Source organism: Phalangium opilio, unplaced genomic scaffold, assembly GCF_054372755.1.
Source record: "Phalangium opilio isolate 3A_F unplaced genomic scaffold, DU_Popi_V2 ptg000505l_1, whole genome shotgun sequence".
Lineage (NCBI taxonomy): Eukaryota > Metazoa > Arthropoda > Arachnida > Opiliones > Phalangiidae > Phalangium > Phalangium opilio.
In genome coordinates, this window is record NW_028324239.1 from 3,106,251 (window position 1) to 3,125,646 (window position 19,396).

The 19,396-nt window shown below is 46.7% G+C and overlaps 2 non-coding genes across 2 annotated transcripts; both read left to right on the forward strand.

Annotated features, from left to right (window-relative positions):
- The first annotated feature begins 7,423 nt into the window (after window positions 1–7,423).
- Window positions 7,424–7,496, forward strand: TRNAN-GUU (transfer RNA asparagine (anticodon GUU)). The gene has a single exon. It is a non-coding gene; the product is annotated as a tRNA-Asn (tRNA).
- Window positions 7,497–8,158: 662 nt separating this feature from the next.
- On the forward strand, window positions 8,159–8,231 carry TRNAN-GUU (transfer RNA asparagine (anticodon GUU)). The gene has a single exon. It is a non-coding gene; the product is annotated as a tRNA-Asn (tRNA).
- Window positions 8,232–19,396: the final 11,165 nt, after the last annotated feature.

Sequence of the window (19,396 nt, forward strand, 5' to 3'; positions counted from 1 at the left end):
CGTGGCGCAATGGTTAGCGCGTGTTCGGCTGTTAAACGAAAGGTTGGTGGTTCGAGCCCACCCGGGAGCGGTGTTATGGGATGTCAAATGTAACGTAAAAAGTCAGAGTTTTTACAATACCTGACGAACATTTAATTTTTGGGCTTCCGTGGCGCAATGGTTAGCGCGTTTAGCTGTTAACCGAAAGGTTGGTGGTTCGAGCCCACCCGGGAGCGGTGTTATGGGATCTCAAATGTAACGTAAAAAGTCCGAGTTTTTCTACAATACCTGACAACCATTCAATTTCTGAGCTTCCGTGTGTTATGTAATAGCCTATCGTGAACTTTAATAGATGGCGCTAGGGATGATCACGTGGTACGGGCGAGTGAGCCCGAGTCGGAAAGAGCTAGGATTATCTTATCATTATACAATGTGCTACTGACCTGTTAACAATAAACTAAATTAGACTTTATAAAGTGTTACCTTATTAATCACAACATGGTGATAGAGGTGGGATAGAAATTACAAACGTACTGTACCCCTCCGCTCAATAGATTAGCGACGAAAAACGATCCCTGGACCCCTAATAATAATGACAAGTTTCAAAGGCCCAACGCAATTTGTGCCAGGCGCGGATCCAGCCTCGGCCTGGCGTGAGTATAAAGAAAGTTTTGAAATCTATGCGACTGCTGCGAATTTAGGCATAGAGACTGTATCTCGACAAAGAGCCACGTTTCTGCATATATTAGGCCCGGCTGGCCGACGCATATATAACACGTTAACGATACCCGAAACTGGAGATGCACTAACCCTACCTGTGATTTTTGCCGCACTCGACGCGTATTACGCACCCTATAAGAATGTAACCTACTTGCGATACATGCTGTTATCGACAACACAAACTCAAGCACAGACATTTGATGAATTCCTTATTGACGTGCGGACCAAGGCCCAAAACTGTGAATTAGGTACTCTACATGATGACATCATCACTTTAATGATTGTTAAGGGTGTTAGATCCGAAATAATACGCAAAAAGCTTCTTACAATACCGCGTTTGACATTACGTGAAGCCATGCAGATATGTCAGGCTGATGAAAGTTCCACCGTTTATGCCGGGGCAATGTCCAGCCATCAAAATCGAGACTCTCATACACAACCTACAAGCAACATTGATGTCATTCACCGACAAAACAAGATGAACGCCTACCGCCCTTCAGGTCGCACCCGCACGCGGAGGCCACTCACGTCACAACCACGTTATGGACATACTCGTTTCTCGGGACGCCATCACAACCATTCGACTCAATTTCGCCCCGGGCCACCCCACCATTCGCACCCGTACAACACATCACCACGCTGTTCTCGATGTGGCACCTCTCATGATCATCGTCCCTGCCCTGCCCAGACTACTTCCTGTGTGCGTTGCGGTATTCGCGGCCATTGGGCTAGCCGCTGCCGGGTTACTCACGCAATTCATAGTACACATCCTTTACCAGTGAATGAAGATTACCAACGACATCCACCGCCTGATATATACTATACAGATTATGATACAGAAGATTCCAATGACACCGAAGAACACTACGATCCCAACGTGCCCATGGAGCCCTTTTGGGGACAGAACCAGGAATACACCGACGATTACGTCACATACAGCCTCACATTACAGCCGCTTTCGGCAGGGAATCTTCCTATTCCGTCCTGCCTCACACTACATACCTTGGCTCAGGATAAAGATGAGATATATGACCAGGTCTATCTGTATGACTCCCCCACCATTTTCAAAGTGGATACGGGATCGCAAGTAAATATCATAACGGAACAAATGTACAACTCCCTTCCGGAACGACCACCCATCTCGCCTCCCTTGCATACAATCACAGCCTACTCGGGTCATATGGTCCCAATGATAGGAGTCACCATGATACCCTGTTCTACACTTAACGCCAAGGCTACATTTCCGTTCTATATTTCAAGAGAATCCCGCACTCCCATCCTTGGCGCCAAGGCTTCAATGGGATTAGGGCTGATTTTCAGAAAGCCGCCAAATGGACAAATACTCCCATTGCCCCACAAGGATATGATTACCGCCAACGTTGACTCACTTCTGATTCAACCTCAAGCCGTCATACAGCAATATCACGAATGTTTTGACGCCATAGGACAACTCCCAGGTGAATATTCCATAGAACTCAAACCTAATGCGGTACCATCCATTTCAGCGGCCCATCAAATACCTTTTGCATATCGGAACGCAGTACACACTGAACTTCAACGTATGCAACAGGAAGGTATAATTATCCCCGTTACGGAACCGACAGACTGGGTCCACCCAATGGTGGTAGTACCTAAACCAAGTCCCGATTCAAACCAAATCAAAGTCCGTATATGCCTGGACCCCAGGAAACTTAACACTTCCATAAAACGACAACCATATCCTCTTCCGACCACACAGGAGATATTTTCACAACTGCGGGGAGCTAATATCTTCACCGTACTGGACGCTCAGAGTGCCTTTTGGCAAATTAAACTCACTGAAGAAAGTTCTAAACTCTGCACATTTGCCACACCTTATGGACGTTTCCGGTTTACCCGTTTACCTTATGGTATCGTCACGGGTACTGAAATTTGTCAACATGCAATGCGCTCACTATATCCTATGAGAGACTTCCCTAACGTCTACATTTCTACAGACGACTTCCTAATTGCCGATGCTGACATCACACGCCATACGGATACTCTCATAAAAGTATTTGATCGCGCTATCACGACGGGATTGAAGTTTAATTCCACAAAAATGCAATTGGCCGTTCCTAAAATAAACTATTTGGGTCATATCATAAGTGCCGTGGGAATTGAGGCTGATCCTAAGAAAACCACCGCCATTTGCTTCCTTCCACCTCCACGTGACAAAGCTGCCTTACAGAGTTTCCTAGGGATGATAAATTACATTGCTAAATTCATCCCTGAAGCCAATCAGCACACGGCACCCTTGAGAACACTATTGAAGAAAGAAGCGGTCTTCACGTGGGAGCCAGACCACCAACAACATTATGACCAACTTAAAAAATTCGCCTCTACAACACCGGTCCTAGCATTTTTTAATCCTCAAGCTCCAATTATTCTCTCCGTTGACGCAAGCCAGATAGGCGCAGGAGCTGTCTTAATGCAAGACTCGCACCCAGTCGAATACGCGTCGACTTCTTTCAATCTCACCCAATCAAGATATGCCCAAATCGAAAAGGAACTCTTAGCCATCGTATTCGCATGTGAACATTTTCACTACTATGTGGCCGGCACTCCTATCACCGTCCATACAGATCATAATCCCCTTATTGGACTTTCGAAAAAACCGCTCCATTTAATATCTCCACGCTTACAAAGGTTACTAATGAGACTTTTTCGTTATCAAATTAAACTAGTATATGTCCCTGGACCACAATTGCACATAGCGGACATGCTATCAAGAGCCCCGCAACAACATCAACTCATTGATACGACTAATCTAGAAGGACCACACACAGCAGTTCATGTCATCACTGCAATACCAACAAACGAACTAGCGCAATACAAAATGGCCACAAATCAAGATGAGACCTTAGTAAAGGTAATAGAATTATCACAGAAAGGCTGGCCCCGCACTGTGAAAATGCTCGCCCCTGAAATGCGGCCTTACTGGCCACACCAAGAAGAACTTTACACGCAGGACGACCTGCTGTTTCGAGGAGCTACCTTGGTAATCCCTAAAGCTATGCGGACGCAAATCATGAAGAAAATACATAATACACACCAAGGTATCAACTCCTGTATCGCAAAAGCAAAGATCAATGTTTTCTGGCCATCTCTTACTCGGGATTTAACAGAGTTCATACAAGCATGTGATATATGCAACAACAGAGCGAGCGCAAACCAAAAACTTCCGTTAACACCTCATCCGATACCGACCCTACCATGGGAACTTGCCGGCATGGATTTGTTTCAAGTGAACTCTCAGAAGTACATATTACTGGTGGACTACTTTTCTAAATACATAGAAGTACAAGAAATGTCTCTGACAACTACACAAGCGGTCATGGTCTTTCTGGACGCTCAATTCGCTCGTTACGGCCCCCCTCAACGCATTATTTCGGACAATGGTCCTCCTTTTAACTCCGCCATACTAAAACAGTTTATGCTACAATGGGGAGTGGACCATGTAACATCTTCGCCACATTACCCTCGATCTAATGGTATGGCTGAACGGGCCATTCAGACAATAAAAAACTCCCTTATTAAGGCACAACAGGAAGGCAAAGGCCTACAGCAGGTTCTTCTCGAATATCGTACAACGCCAAAAACCAACCTACCTTCCCCAGCCGAACTTAGTATGGGACGCCGTCTAAGAACTCCAATGACAACAACAAACTATGCCCTGGAGCCGCACTATACGCTCCGAGACACACGGCACCAACTTCGAAAGCAACAAGACGATATGATATCCCAGTACAACGCAAAAGCAACAAAAAATCTACCACCGTTACATCAAGGACAGCTTATACACTATCAGGCTAACCATAGAAACTGGCTTCCAGCTAGGATTATCGAAAAAGGGCCCGAACCTCAATCTTACATCATCCTAACAAACGATGGTAAACAGCTGCGCCGAAATCGGATACATCTGAGACCAACCACAGCCCCGACAATTGACCGGCCTATCAGTAAAACGAGACAACCAATATATACTGAACAAACAAGCAATATAAGTATGGCACAGACAATAGTGCCATCGAAACGATTCCAGCGGACCACTCTCCAAATAGAAAATCCTAATGGCAGGGAAACAGGACAGATATCGCAGACAAATGAAGAAGTTCAGCCAACAAACGGATTACAGACACAGGACAAACCACAAAGTCCACAACAAATATCATTACCACCATCACACGAACCAAACCTAAGGAAGACCTATCCAACAGTGCCAGGAAACTCACAACGACTCGCACCACTATCGACAGCCAATTTGATGTCCCCAATGGCATGCAAAGGACCTCCTAAACAACCTGCGTTCACACCACATTTAGCATTAAACAACGCAGGCGACACCATTACAAGGACAAGAAGCGGACGGATAACTCAGCCGCCGCTACGTTTTAAATAATATAGAAGAAATTGTAAACATGAAATATTGAAATATTAATTGTAAAATAGACTAGTGTATGGTATATTGTTAAAATATTAATGATGGAATAAGTTAGAGATTTTAAAATGTATTTGCAAAATATTGACAGAGAAAGATGTTACACAATGGCTTTAATTTTAAAGATTCAGTAAAAGATTTTAAATGTATTTGTAAAATATTGGAAGAGAAAGATGTTATGTAATAGCCTATCGTGAACTTTAATAGATGGCGCTAGGGATGATCACGTGGTACGGGCGAGTGAGCCCGAGTCGGAAAGAGCTAGGATTATCTTATCATTATACAATGTGCTACTGACCTGTTAACAATAAACTCAATTAGACTTTATAAAGTGTTACCTTATTAATCACAACACCGTGGCTCAATGGTTAGCGCGTTCGGCTGTTAACCAATAGGTTGGTGGTTCGAGCCCACCCGGGAGCGGTGTTGTGAAGTCTCAAATGTAACGTAAAAAGGCAAAGTTTTTCCACAATACCTGACGAACATTTATTTTTTGGGCTTCCGTGGCGCAATGGATTGCGCGTTCGGCTGTTAACCGAAAGGTTGGTGGTTCGAGCCCACACGGGAGCGGTGTTATGGGATCTCAAATGTAACGTAAAAAGTCAGAGTTTTTTCCACAATACCTAACGAACATTTAATTTTTGGGCTTCCGTGGCGCAATGGTTAGCGCGTTCAGCTGTTAACCGAAAGGTTGGTGGTTCGAGCCCACCCGCGAGAGGTGTTGTGGGGTCTCAGATGTAGCGTGAAAAGTCATAACTTTTCCACAATACCTGACAACCATTTAATTTCTGAGCTTCCGTGGCTCAATGGTTAGCGCGTTCTTCTTTTAACCAATAGGTTGGTGGTTCGAGCCCACCCGGTAGCGGTGTTATAGGATCTCAAATGTAACGTAAAAAGTCAGAGTTTTTCCACAATACCTGACGAACGTTTAATTTTTGGGCTTCCGTGGCGCAATGGTTAGCGCGTTCGGCTGTTAAACGAAAGGTTGGTGGTTCGAGCCCACCCGGGAGCGGTGTTATGGGTTCTCAAATGTAACGTAAAAAGCCAAAGTTTTTCCAAAATACCTGACGACCATTTATTGTTTGGGCTTCCGTGGCGCAATGGTTAGCGCGTGCGGCTGTTAACCGAAAGGTTGGTGGTTCGAGCCCACCCGGGAGCGGAGTTATGGGATCTCAAATGTAACGTAAAAAGTCAGAGTTTTTCCACAATACCTGACAACTATTCAATTTCTGAGCTTCCGTAGCTCAATGGTTAGCGCGTTCGGCTGTTAACCAATAGGTTGGTGGTTCGAGCCCACCCGGGAGCGGTGTTGTGAAGTCTCAAATGTAACGTAAAAAGTCAGAGTTTTTCCACAAAACCTGACGAACATTTAATTTTAGGGCTACCGTGGCGCAATGGTTAGCGCGTTCAGCTGTTAACCGAAAGGTTTGTGGTTCGAGCCCACCCGGGAGAGGTTGTTGTGGGGTCTCAAATGTAACGTAAAAAGTCAGAGTTTTTCCACAATACCTGACGAATATTTAATTTTTGGGCTTCCGTGGCGCATTTTTTAGCGCGTTCAGCTGTTAACCGAAAGGTTGGTGGTTCGAGCCCACCCGGGAGAGGTGTTGTGGGGTCTCATATGTAGCGTGAAAAGTCATAACTTTTCCACAATACCTGACAACCATTTAATTTCTGAGCTTCCGTGGCTCAATGGTTAGCGCGTTCGGCTGTTAACCAATAGGTTGGTGGTTCGAGCCCACCCGGTAGCGGTGTTATGGGATCTCAAATGTAACGTAAAAAGTCAGAGTTTTTCCACAATACCTGACGAACATTTAATTTTTGGGCTTCCGTGGCGCAATGGTTAGCGCGTTCAGCTGTTAACCGAAAGGTTGGTGGTTCGAGCCCACCCGGGAGAGGTGTTGTGGGGTCTCAAATGTAACGTAAAAAGTCAGAGTTTTTCCACAATACCTGACGAACATTTAATTTTTGGGCTTCCGTGGCGCAATGGTTAGTGCGTTCGGCTGTTAACTGAAAGGTCGGTGGTTCGAGCCCACCCGGGAGCGGTGTTGTGAAGTCTCAAATGTAACGTAAAAAGGCATAGTTTTTCCACAATACCTGACGAACATTTATTTTTTGGGCTTCCATGGCGCAATGGTTAGCGCGTGTTCGGCTGTTAAACGAAAGGTTGGTGGTTCGAGCCCACCCGGGAGCGGTGTTATGGGATGTCAAATGTAACGTAAAAAGTCAGAGTTTTTCCACAATACCTGACGAACATTTAATTTTTGGGCTTCCGTGGCGCAATGGTTAGCGCGTTCGGCTGTTAACCGAAAGGTCGGTGGTTCGAGCCCACCCGGGAGCGGTGTTGTGAAGTCTCAAATGTAACGTAAAAAGGCAAAGTTTTTCCACAATACCTGACAACCATTCAATTTCTGAGCTTCCGTGGCTCAATGGTTAGCGCGTTCGGCTGTTAACCGAAAGGTTGGTGGTTCGAGCCCACCCGGGAGAGGTGTTGTGGGGTCTTAAATGTAACGTAAAAAGTCAGAGTTTTTCCACAATACCTGACGAACATTTAATTTTTGGGCTTCCGTGGCGCATTTTTTAGCGCGTTTAGCTGTTAACCGAAAGGTTGGTGGTTCGAGCCCACCCGGGAGAGGTGTTGTGGGGTCTCATATGTAGCGTGAAAAGTCATAACTTTTCCACAATACCTGACAACCATTTAATTTCTGAGCTTCCGTGGCTCAATGGTTAGCGCGCTCGGCTGTTAACCAATAGATTGGTGGTTCGAGCCCACCCGGAAGCGGTGTTATAAGATCTCAAGTGTAACGTAAAAAGTCAGAGTTTTTCCACAATACCTGACAACCATTCAATTTCTGAGCTTCCGTGGCTCAATGGTTAGCGCGTTCGGCTGTTATCCAATAGGTTGGTGGTTCGAGCCCACCCGGGAGCGGTGTTATGGGATCTCAAATGTAACGTAAAAAGTCAGATCTTTTCCACAATACCTGACGAACATTTAATTTTTGGGCTTCCGTGGCGCAATGGTTAGCGCGTTCGGCTGTTAACCGAAAGGTCGGTGGTTCGAGCCCACCCGGGAGCGGTGTTGTGAAGTCTCAAATGTAACGTAAAAAGGCAAAGTTTTTCCACAATACCTGACAACCATTCAATTTCTGAGCTTCCGTGGCTCAATGGTTAGCGCGTTCGGCTGTTAACCAATAGGTTGGTGGTTCGAGCCCACCCGGGAGCGGTGTTGTGACGTCTCAAATGTAAAGTAAAAAGGCAAAGTTTTTACACAATACCTGACGAACATTTATTTTTTGGGCTTCCGTTGCGCAATGGATAGCGCGTTCGGCTGTTAACCGAAAGGTTGGTGGTTCGAGCCCACCCGGGAGCGGTGTTGTGAAGTCTCAAATGTAACGTAAAAAGGCAAAGTTTTTCCACAATACCTGACGAACATTTATTTTTTGGGCTTCCGTGGCGCAATGGTTAGCGCGTGTTCGGCTGTTAAACGAAAGGTTGGTGGTTCGAGCCCACCCGGGAGCGGTGTTATGGGATGTCAAATGTAACGGAAAAAGTCAGAGTTTTTCCACAATACCTGACGAACATTTAATTTTTGGGCTTCCGTGGCGCATTGGTTAGCGCGTTCAGCTGTTAACCGAAAGGTTGGTGGTTCGAGCCCACCCGGGAGCGGTGTTGTGAAGTCTCAAATGTAACGCAAAAAGGCAAAGTTTTTCCACAATACCTGACAACCATTCAATTTCTGAGCTTCCGTGGCTCAATGGTTAGCGCGTTCGGCTGTTAACCAATAGGTTGGTGGTTCGAGCCCACCCGGGAGCGGTGTTGTGAAGTCTCAAATGTAACGTAAAAAGGCAAAGTTTTTCCAAAATACCTGACGACCATTTATTGTTTGGGCTTCCGTGGCGCAATGGTTAGCGCGTGCGGCTGTTAACCGAAAGGTTGGTGGTTCGAGCCCACCCGGGAGCGGAGTTATGGGATCTCAAATGTAACGTAAAAAGTCAGAGTTTTTCCACAATACCTGACAACCATTCAATTTCTGAGCTTCCGTGGCTCAATGGTTAGCGCGTTCGGCTGTTAACCAATAGGTTGGTGGTTCGAGCCCACCCGGGAGCGGTGTTGTGAAGTCTCAAATGTAACGTAAAAAGTCAGAGTTTTTCCAAAATACCTGACGACCATTTATTGTTTGGGCTTCCGTGGCGCAATGGTTAGCGCGTGCGGCTGTTAACCGAAAGGTTGGTGGTTCGAGCCCACCCGGGAGCGGAGTTATGGGATCTCAAATGTAACGTAAAAAGTCAGAGTTTTTCCACAATACCTGACAACTATTCAATTTCTGAGCTTCCGTAGCTCAATGGTTAGCGCGTTCGGCTGTTAACCAATAGGTTGGTGGTTCGAGCCCACCCGGGAGCGGTGTTGTGAAGTCTCAAATGTAACGTAAAAAGTCAGAGTTTTTCCACAATACCTGACGAACATTTAATTTTAGGGCTACCGTGGCGCAATGGTTAGCGCGTTCAGCTGTTAACCGAAAGGTTTGTGGTTCGAGCCCACCCGGGAGAGGTGTTGTGGGGTCTCAAATGTAACGTAAAAAGTCAGAGTTTTTCCACAATACCTGACGAATATTTAATTTTTGGGCTTCCGTGGCGCATTTTTTAGCGCGTTCAGCTGTTAACCGAAAGGTTGGTGGTTCGAGCCCACCCGGGAGAGGTGTTGTGGGGTCTCAGATGTAGCGTGAAAAGTCATAACTTTTCCACAATACCTGACAACCATTTAATTTCTGAGCTTCCGTGGCTCAATGGTTAGCGCGCTCGGCTGTTAACCAATAGATTGGTGGTTCGAGACCACCCGGTAGCGGTGTTATGGGATATCAAATGTAACGTAAAAAGTCAGAGTTTTTCCACAATACCTGACGAACATTTAATTTTTGGGCTTCCGTGGCGCAATGGTTAGCGCGTTCAGCTGTTAACCGAAAGGTTAGTGGTTCGTGCCCACCCGGGAGAGGTGTTATGGGATCTCAAATGTAACGTAAAAAGTCCGAGTTTTTCTACAATACCTGACAACCATTCAATTTCTGAGCTTCCGTGGCTCAATGGTTAGCGCGTTCGGCTGTTAACCAATAGGTTGGTGGTTCGAGCCCACCCGGGAGCGGTGTTGTGAAGTCTCAAATGTAACGTAAAAAGTCAGAGTTTTTCCACAATACCTGACGAACGTTTAATTTTTGGGCTTCCGTGGCGCAATGGTTAGCGCGTTCGGCTGTTAAACGAAAGGTTGGTGGTTCGAGCCCACCCGGGAGCGGTGTTATGGGTTCTCAAATGTAACGTAAAAAGCCAAAGTTTTTCCAAAATACCTGACGACCATTTATTGTTTGGGCTTCCTTGGCGCAATGGTTAGCGCGTGCGGCTGTTAACCGAAAGGTTGGTGGTTCGAGCCCACCCGGGAGCGGAGTTATGGGATCTCAAATGTAACGTAAAAAGTCAGAGTTTTTCCACAATACCTGACAACTATTCAATTTCTGAGCTTCCGTAGCTCAATGGTTAGCGCGTTCGGCTGTTAACCAATAGGTTGGTGGTTCGAGCCCACCCGGGAGCGGTGTTGTGAAGTCTCAAATGTAACGTAAAAAGTCAGAGTTTTTCCACAATACCTGACGAACATTTAATTTTAGGGCTACCGTGGCGCAATGGTTAGCGCGTTCGGCTGTTAAACGAAAGGTTGGTGGTTCGAGCCCACCCGGGAGCGGTGTTATGGGTTCTCAAATGTAACGTAAAAAGCCAAAGTTTTTCCAAAATACCTGACGACCATTTATTGTTTGGGCTTCCTTGGCGCAATGGTTAGCGCGTGCGGCTGTTAACCGAAAGGTTGGTGGTTCGAGCCCACCCGGGAGCGGAGTTATGGGATCTCAAATGTAACGTAAAAAGTCAGAGTTTTTCCACAATACCTGACAACTATTCAATTTCTGAGCTTCCGTAGCTCAATGGTTAGCGCGTTCGGCTGTTAACCAATAGGTTGGTGGTTCGAGCCCACCCGGGAGCGGTGTTGTGAAGTCTCAAATGTAACGTAAAAAGTCAGAGTTTTTCCACAATACCTGACGAACATTTAATTTTAGGGCTACCGTGGCGCAATGGTTAGCGCGTTCAGCTGTTAACCGAAAGGTTTGTGGTTCGAGCCCACCCGGGAGAGGTGTTGTGGGGTCTCAAATGTAACGTAAAAAGTCAGAGTTTTTCCACAATACCTGACGAACATTTAATTTTTGGGCTTCCGTGGCGCATTTTTTAGCGCGTTCAGCTGTTAACCGAAAGGTTGGTGGTTCGAGCCCACCCGGGAGCGGTGTTGTGAAGTCTCAAATGTAACGTAAAAAGTCAGAGTTTTTCCAAAATACCTGACGACCATTTATTGTTTGGGCTTCCGTGGCGCAATGGTTAGCGCGTGCGGCTGTTAACCGAAAGGTTGGTGGTTCGAGCCCACCCGGGAGCGGAGTTATGGGATCTCAAATGTAACGTAAAAAGTCAGAGTTTTTCCACAATACCTGACAACTATTCAATTTCTGAGCTTCCGTAGCTCAATGGTTAGCGCGTTCGGCTGTTAACCAATAGGTTGGTGGTTCGAGCCCACCCGGGAGCGGTGTTGTGAAGTCTCAAATGTAACGTAAAAAGTCAGAGTTTTTCCACAATACCTGACGAACATTTAATTTTTGGGCTTCCGTGGCGCAATGGTTAGCGCGTTCAGCTGTTAACCGAAAGGTTGGTGGTTCGTGCCCACCCGGGAGAGGTGTTATGGGATCTCAAATGTAACGTAAAAAGTCCGAGTTTTTCTACAATACCTGACAACCATTCAATTTCTGAGCTTCCGTGGCTCAATGGTTAGCGCGTTCGGCTGTTAACCAATAGGTTGGTGGTTCGAGCCCACCCGGGAGCGGTGTTGTGAAGTCTCAAATGTAACGTAAAAAGTCAGAGTTTTTCCAAAATACCTGACGACCATTTATTGTTTGGGCTTCCGTGGCGCAATGGTTAGCGCGTGCGGCTGTTAACCGAAAGGTTGGTGGTTCGAGCCCACCCGGGAGCGGAGTTATGGGATCTCAAATGTAACGTAAAAAGTCAGAGTTTTTCCACAATACCTGACAACTATTCAATTTCTGAGCTTCCGTAGCTCAATGGTTAGCGCGTTCGGCTGTTAACCAATAGGTTGGTGGTTCGAGCCCACCCGGGAGCGGTGTTGTGAAGTCTCAAATGTAACGTAAAAAGTCAGAGTTTTTCCACAATACCTGACGAACATTTAATTTTTGGGCTTCCGTGGCGCAATGGTTAGCGCGTTCAGCTGTTAACCGAAAGGTTGGTGGTTCGTGCCCACCCGGGAGAGGTGTTATGGGATCTCAAATGTAACGTAAAAAGTCCGAGTTTTTCTACAATACCTGACAACCATTCAATTTCTGAGCTTCCGTGGCTCAATGGTTAGCGCGTTCGGCTGTTAACCAATAGGTTGGTGGTTCGAGCCCACCCGGGAGCGGTGTTGTGAAGTCTCAAATGTAACGTAAAAAGTCAGAGTTTTTCCACAATACCTGAAGAACATTTAATTTTAGGGCTACCGTGGCGCAATGGTTAGCGCGTTCAGCTGTTAACCGAAAGGTTTGTGGTTCGAGCCCACCCGGGAGAGGTGTTGTGGGGTCTCAAATGTAACGTAAAAAGTCAGAGTTTTTCCACAATACCTGACGAATATTTAATTTTTGGGCTTCCGTGGCGCATTTTTTAGCGCGTTCAGCTGTTAACCGAAAGGTTGGTGGTTCGAGCCCACCCGGGAGAGGTGTTGTGGGGTCTCAGATGTAGCGTGAAAAGTCATAACTTTTCCACAATACCTGACAACCATTTAATTTCTGAGCTTCCGTGGCTCAATGGTTAGCGCGCTCGGCTGTTAACCAATAGATTGGTGGTTCGAGACCACCCGGTAGCGGTGTTATGGGATATCAAATGTAACGTAAAAAGTCAGAGTTTTTCCACAATACCTGACGAACATTTAATTTTTGGGCTTCCGTGGCGCAATGGTTAGCGCGTTCAGCTGTTAACCGAAAGGTTGGTGGTTCGTGCCCACCCGGGAGAGGTGTTATGGGATCTCAAATGTAACGTAAAAAGTCCGAGTTTTTCTACAATACCTGACAACCATTCAATTTCTGAGCTTCCGTGGCTCAATGGTTAGCGCGTTCGGCTGTTAACCAATAGGTTGGTGGTTCGAGCCCACCCGGGAGCGGTGTTGTGAAGTCTCAAATGTAACGTAAAAAGTCAGAGTTTTTCCACAATACCTGACGAACGTTTAATTTTTGGGCTTCCGTGGCGCAATGGTTAGCGCGTTCGGCTGTTAAACGAAAGGTTGGTGGTTCGAGCCCACCCGGGAGCGGTGTTATGGGTTCTCAAATGTAACGTAAAAAGCCAAAGTTTTTCCAAAATACCTGACGACCATTTATTGTTTGGGCTTCCGTGGCGCAATGGTTAGCGCGTGCGGCTGTTAACCGAAAGGTTGGTGGTTCGAGCCCACCCGGGAGCGGAGTTATGGGATCTCAAATGTAACGTAAAAAGTCAGAGTTTTTCCACAATACCTGACAACTATTCAATTTCTGAGCTTCCGTAGCTCAATGGTTAGCGCGTTCGGCTGTTAACCAATAGGTTGGTGGTTCGAGCCCACCCGGGAGCGGTGTTGTGAAGTCTCAAATGTAACGTAAAAAGTCAGAGTTTTTCCACAATACCTGACGAACATTTAATTTTAGGGCTACCGTGGCGCAATGGTTAGCGCGTTCAGCTGTTAACCGAAAGGTTTGTGGTTCGAGCCCACCCGGGAGAGGTGTTGTGGGGTCTCAAATGTAACGTAAAAAGTCAGAGTTTTTCCACAATACCTGACGAACATTTAATTTTTGGGCTTCCGTGGCGCATTTTTTAGCGCGTTCAGCTGTTAACCGAAAGGTTGGTGGTTCGAGCCCACCCGGGAGAGGTGTTGTGGGGTCTCAGATGTAGCGTGAAAAGTCATAACTTTTCCACAATACCTGACAACCATTTAATTTCTGAGCTTCCGTGGCTCAATGGTTAGCGCGCTCGGCTGTTAACCAAAAGATTGGTGGTTCGAGACCACCCGGTAGCGGTGTTATGGGATATCAAATGTAACGTAAAAAGTCAGAGTTTTTCCACAATACCTGACGAACATTTAATTTTTGGGCTTCCGTGGCGCAATGGTTAGCGCGTACAGCTGTTAACCGAAAGGTTGGTGGTTCGTGCCCACCCGGGAGCGGTGTTATGGGATCTCAAATGTAACGTAAAAAGTCCGAGTTTTTCTACAATACCTGACAACCATTCAATTTCTGAGCTTCCGTGGCTCAATGGTTAGCGCGTTCGGCTGTTAACCAATAGGTTGGTGGTTCGAGCCCACCCGGGAGCGGTGTTGTGAAGTCTCAAATATAACGTAAAAAGGCAAAGTTTTTCCACAATACCTGACGAACATTTAATTTTTGGGCTTCCGTGGCGCAATGGTTAGCGCGTTCAGCTGTTAACCGAAAGGTTGGTGGTTCGAGCCCACCCGGGAGCGGTGTTATGGGATCTCAAATGTAACGTAAAAAGTCAGAGTTTTTCTACAATACCTGACAACCACTCAATTTCTGAGCTTCCGTGGCTCAATGGTTAGCGCGTTCGGCTGTTAACCAATAGGTTGGTGGTTCGAGCCCACCCGGGAGCGGTGTTGTGAAGTCTCAAATGTAACGTAAAAAGGCAAAGTTTTTCCACAATAACTGACGAACATTTATTTTTTGGGCTTCCGTGGCGCAATGGATAGCGCGTTCGGCTGTTAACCGAAAGGTTGGTGGTTCGAGCCCACACGGGAGCGGTGTTATGGGATCCCAAATGTAACGTAAAAAGTCAGAGTTTTTCCACAATACCTGACGAACATATAATATTTGGGCTTCCGTGGCGCAATGGTTAGCGCGTTCAGCTGTTAACCGAAAGGTTTGTGGTTCGAGCCCACCCGGGAGAGGTGTTGTGGGGTCTCAAATGTAACGTAAAAAGTCAGAGTTTTTCCACAATACCTGACGAACATTTAATTTTTGGGCTTCCGTGGCGCAATGGTTAGCGCGTTCGGCTGTTAAACGAAAGGTTGGTGGTTCAAGCCCACCCGGGAGCGGTGTTATGGGATCTCAAATGTAACGTAAAAAGTCAGAGTTTTTCCACAATACCTGACGAACATTTAATTTTTGGGCTTCCGTGGCGCAATGGTTAGCGCGTTCAGCTGTTAACCGAAAGGTTGGTGGTTCGAGCCCACCCGGGAGAGGTGTTGTGGGGTCTCAAATGTAACGTAAAAGTCAGAGTTTTTCCACAATACCTGACGAACATTTAATTTTTGGGCTTCCGTGGCGCATTTTTTAGCGCGTTCAGCTGTTAACCGAAAGGTTGGTGGTTCGAGCCCACCCGGGAGAGGTGTTGTGGGGTCTCAGATGTAGCGTGAAAAGTCATAACTTTTCCACAATACCTGACAACCATTTAATTTCTGAGCTTCCGTGGCTCAATGGTTAGCGCGCTCGGCTGTTAACCAATAGAGTGGTGGTTCGAGCCCACCCGGTAGCGGTGTTATGGGATCTCAAATGTAACGTAAACAGTCAGAGGTTTTCCACAATACCTGACGAACATTTAATTTTTGGGCTTCCGTGGCGCAATGGTTAGTGCGTTCGGCTGTTAACCGAAAGGTCGGTGGTTCGAGCCCACCCGGGAGCGGTGTTGTGAAGTCTCAAATGTATCGTAAAAAGGCAAAGTTTTTCCACAATACCTGACGAACATTTAATTTTTGGGCTTCCGTGGCGCAATGGTTAGTGCGTTCGGCTGTTAACCGAAAGGTCGGTGGTTCGAGCCCACCCGGGAGCGGTGTTGTGAAGTCTCAAATGTAACGTAAAAAGGCAAAGTTTTTCCACAATACCTGACGAACATTTATTTCTTAGGCTTCCGTGGCGCAATGGTTAGCGCGTTCGGCTGTTAAACGAAAGGTTGGTGATTCGAGCCCACCCGGGAGCGGTGTTATGGGATGTCAAATGTAACGTAAAAAGTCAGAGTTTTTCCACAATACCTGACGAACATTTAATTTTTGGCTTCCGTGGCGCAATGGTTAGCGCGTTCAGCTGTTAACCGAAAGGTTGGTGGTTCGAGCCCACCCGGGAGCGGTGTTGTGAAGTCTCAAATGTAACGTAAAAAGGCAAAGTTTTTCCACAATACCTGACGAACATTTAATTCTTGGGCTTCCGTGGCGCAATGGTTAGCGCGTTCAGCTGTTAACCGAAAGGTTGGTGGTTCGAGCCCACCCGGGAGCGGTGTTATGGGATCTCAAATGTAACGTAAAAAGTCCGAGTTTTTCTACAATACCTGACAACCATTCAATTTCTGAGCTTCCGTGGCTCAATGGTTAGCGCGTTCGGCTGTTAACCAATAGGTTGGTGGTTCGAGCCCACCCGGGAGCGGTGTTGTGAAGTCTCAAATGTAACGTAAAAAGGCAAAGTTTTTCCACAATACCTGACGAACATTTAATTTTTGGGTTTCCGTGGCGCAATGGATTGCGCGTTCGGCTGTTAACCGAAAGGTCGGTGGTTCGAGCCCACCCGGGAGCGGTGTTGTGAAGTCTCAAATGTATCGTAAAAAGGCAAAGTTTTTCCACAATACCTGACGAACATTTAATTTTTGGGCTTCCTTGGCGCAATGGTTAGCGCGTTCGGCTGTTAAACGAAAGGTTGGTGGTTCGAGCCCACCCGGGAGCGGTGTTATGGGATGTCAAATATAACGTAAAAAGTCAGAGTTTTTCCACAATACCTGACGAACATTTAATTTTTGGCTTCCGTGGCGCAATGGTTAGCGCGTTCAGCTGTTAACCGAAAGGTTGGTGGTTCGAGCCCACCCGGGAGCGGTGTTATGGGATCTCAAATGTAACGTAAAAAGTCAGAGTTTTTCTACAATACCTGACAACCATTCAATTTCTGAGCTTCCGTGGCTCAATGGTTAGCGCGTTCGGCTGTTAACCACTAGGTTGGTGGTTCGAGCCCACCCGGGAGCGGTGTTGTGAAGTCTCAAATGTAACGTAAAAAGGAAAAGTTTTTCCACAATACCTGACGAACATTTATTTTTTGGGCTTCCGTGGCAAAATGGTTAGTGCGTTCGGCTGTTAACCGAAAGGTCGGTGGTTCGAGCCCACCCGGGAGCGGTGTTGTGAAGTCTCAAATGTAACGTAAAAAGGCAAAGTTTTTCCACAATACCTGACGAACATTTATTTCTTAGGCTTCCGTGGCGCAATGGTTAGCGCGTTCGTCTGTTAAACGAAAGGTTGGTGGTTCGAGCCCACCCGGGAGCGGTGTTATGGGATCTCAAATGTAACGTAAAAAGTCATAGTTTTTCCACAATACCTGACGAACATTTAATTTTTGGGCTTCCGTGGCGCAATGGTTAGTGCGTTCGGCTGTTAACCGAAAGGTCGGTGGTTCGAGCCCACCCGGGAGCGGTGTTGTGAAGTCTCAAATGTATCGTAAAAAGGCAAAGTTTTTCCACAATACCTGACGAACATTTAATTTTTGGGCTTCCGTGGCGCAATGGTTAGTGCGTTCGGCTGTTAACCGAAAGGTCGGTGGTTCGAGCCCACCCGGGAGCGGTGTTGTGAAGTCTCAAATGTAACGTAAAAAGGCAAAGTTTTTCCACAATACCTGACGAACATTTATTTCTTAGGCTTCCGTGGCGCAATGGTTAGCGCGTTCGTCTGTTAAACGAAAGGTTGGTGGTTCGAGCCCACCCGGGAGCGGTGTTATGGGATGTCAAATGTAACGTAAAAAGTCAGAGTTTTTCCACAATACCTGACGAACATTTATTTCTTAGGCTTCCGTGGCGCAATGGTTAGCGCGTTCGGCTGTTAAACGAAAGGTTGGTGGTTCGAGCCCACCCGGGAGCGGTGTTATGGGATCTCAAATGTAACGTAAAAAGTCAGAGTTTTTCCACAATACCTGACGAACATTTACTTTTTGGGCTTCCGTGGCACAATGGTTAGCGCGTTCAGCTGTTAACCGAAAGGTTGGTGGTTCGAGCCCACCCGGGAGAGGTGTTGTGGGGTCTCAAATGTAACGTAAAAAGTCAGAGTTTTTCCACAATACCTGACGAACATTTAATTTTTGGGCTTCCGTGGCGCATTTTTTAGCGCGTTCAGCTGTTAACCGAAAGGTTGGTGGTTCGAGCCCACCCGGGAGAGGTGTTGTGGGGTCTCAGATGTAGCGTGAAAAGTCATAACTTTTAAACAATACCTGACAACCATTTAATTTCTGAGCTTCCGTGGCTCAATGGTTAGCGCGCTCGGCTGTTCACCAATAGAGTGGTGGTTCGAGCCCACCCGGTAGCGGTGTTATGGGATCTCAAATGTAACGTAAAAAGTCAGAGTTTTTCCACAATACCTGACGAACATTTAATTTTTGGGCTTCCGTGGCGCAATGGTTAGTGCGTTCGGCTGTTAACCGAAAGGTCGGTGGTTCGAGCCCACCCGGGAGCGGTGTTGTGAAGTCTCAAATGTATCGTAAAAAGGCAAAGTTTTTCCACAATACCTGACGAACATTTAATTTTTGGGCTTCCGTGGCGCAATGGTTAGTGCGTTCGGCTGTTAACCGAAAGGTCGGTGGTTCGAGCCCACCCGGGAGCGGTGTTGTGAAGTCTCAAATGTAACGTAAAAAGGCAAAATTTTTCCACAATACCTGACGAACATTTATTTCTTAGGCTTCCGTGGCGCAATGGTTAGCGCGTTCGGCTGTTAAACGAAAGGTTGGTGGTTCGAGCCCACAAGGGAGCGGTGTTATGGGATGTCAAATGTAACGTAAAAAGTCAGAGTTTTTCCACAATACCTGACGAACGTTTATTTTTTGGGCTTCCGTGGCGCAATGGATAGCGCGTTCGGCTGTTAACTGAAAGGTTGGTGGTTCGAGCCCACACGGGAGCGGTGTTATGGGATCTCAAATGTAACGTAAAAAGTCAGAGTTTTTCCACAATACCTAACGAACATTTAATTTTTGGGCTTCCGTGGCGCAATGGTTAGCGCGTTCAGCTGTTAACCGAAAGGTTGGTGGTTCGAGCCCACCCGCGAGAGGTGTTGTGGGGTCTCAGATGTAGCGTGAAAAGTCATAACTTTTCCACAATACCTGACAACCATTCAATTTCTGAGCTTCCGTGGCTCAATGGTTAGCGCGTTCGGCTGTTAACCAATAGGTTGGTGGTTCGAGCCCACCCG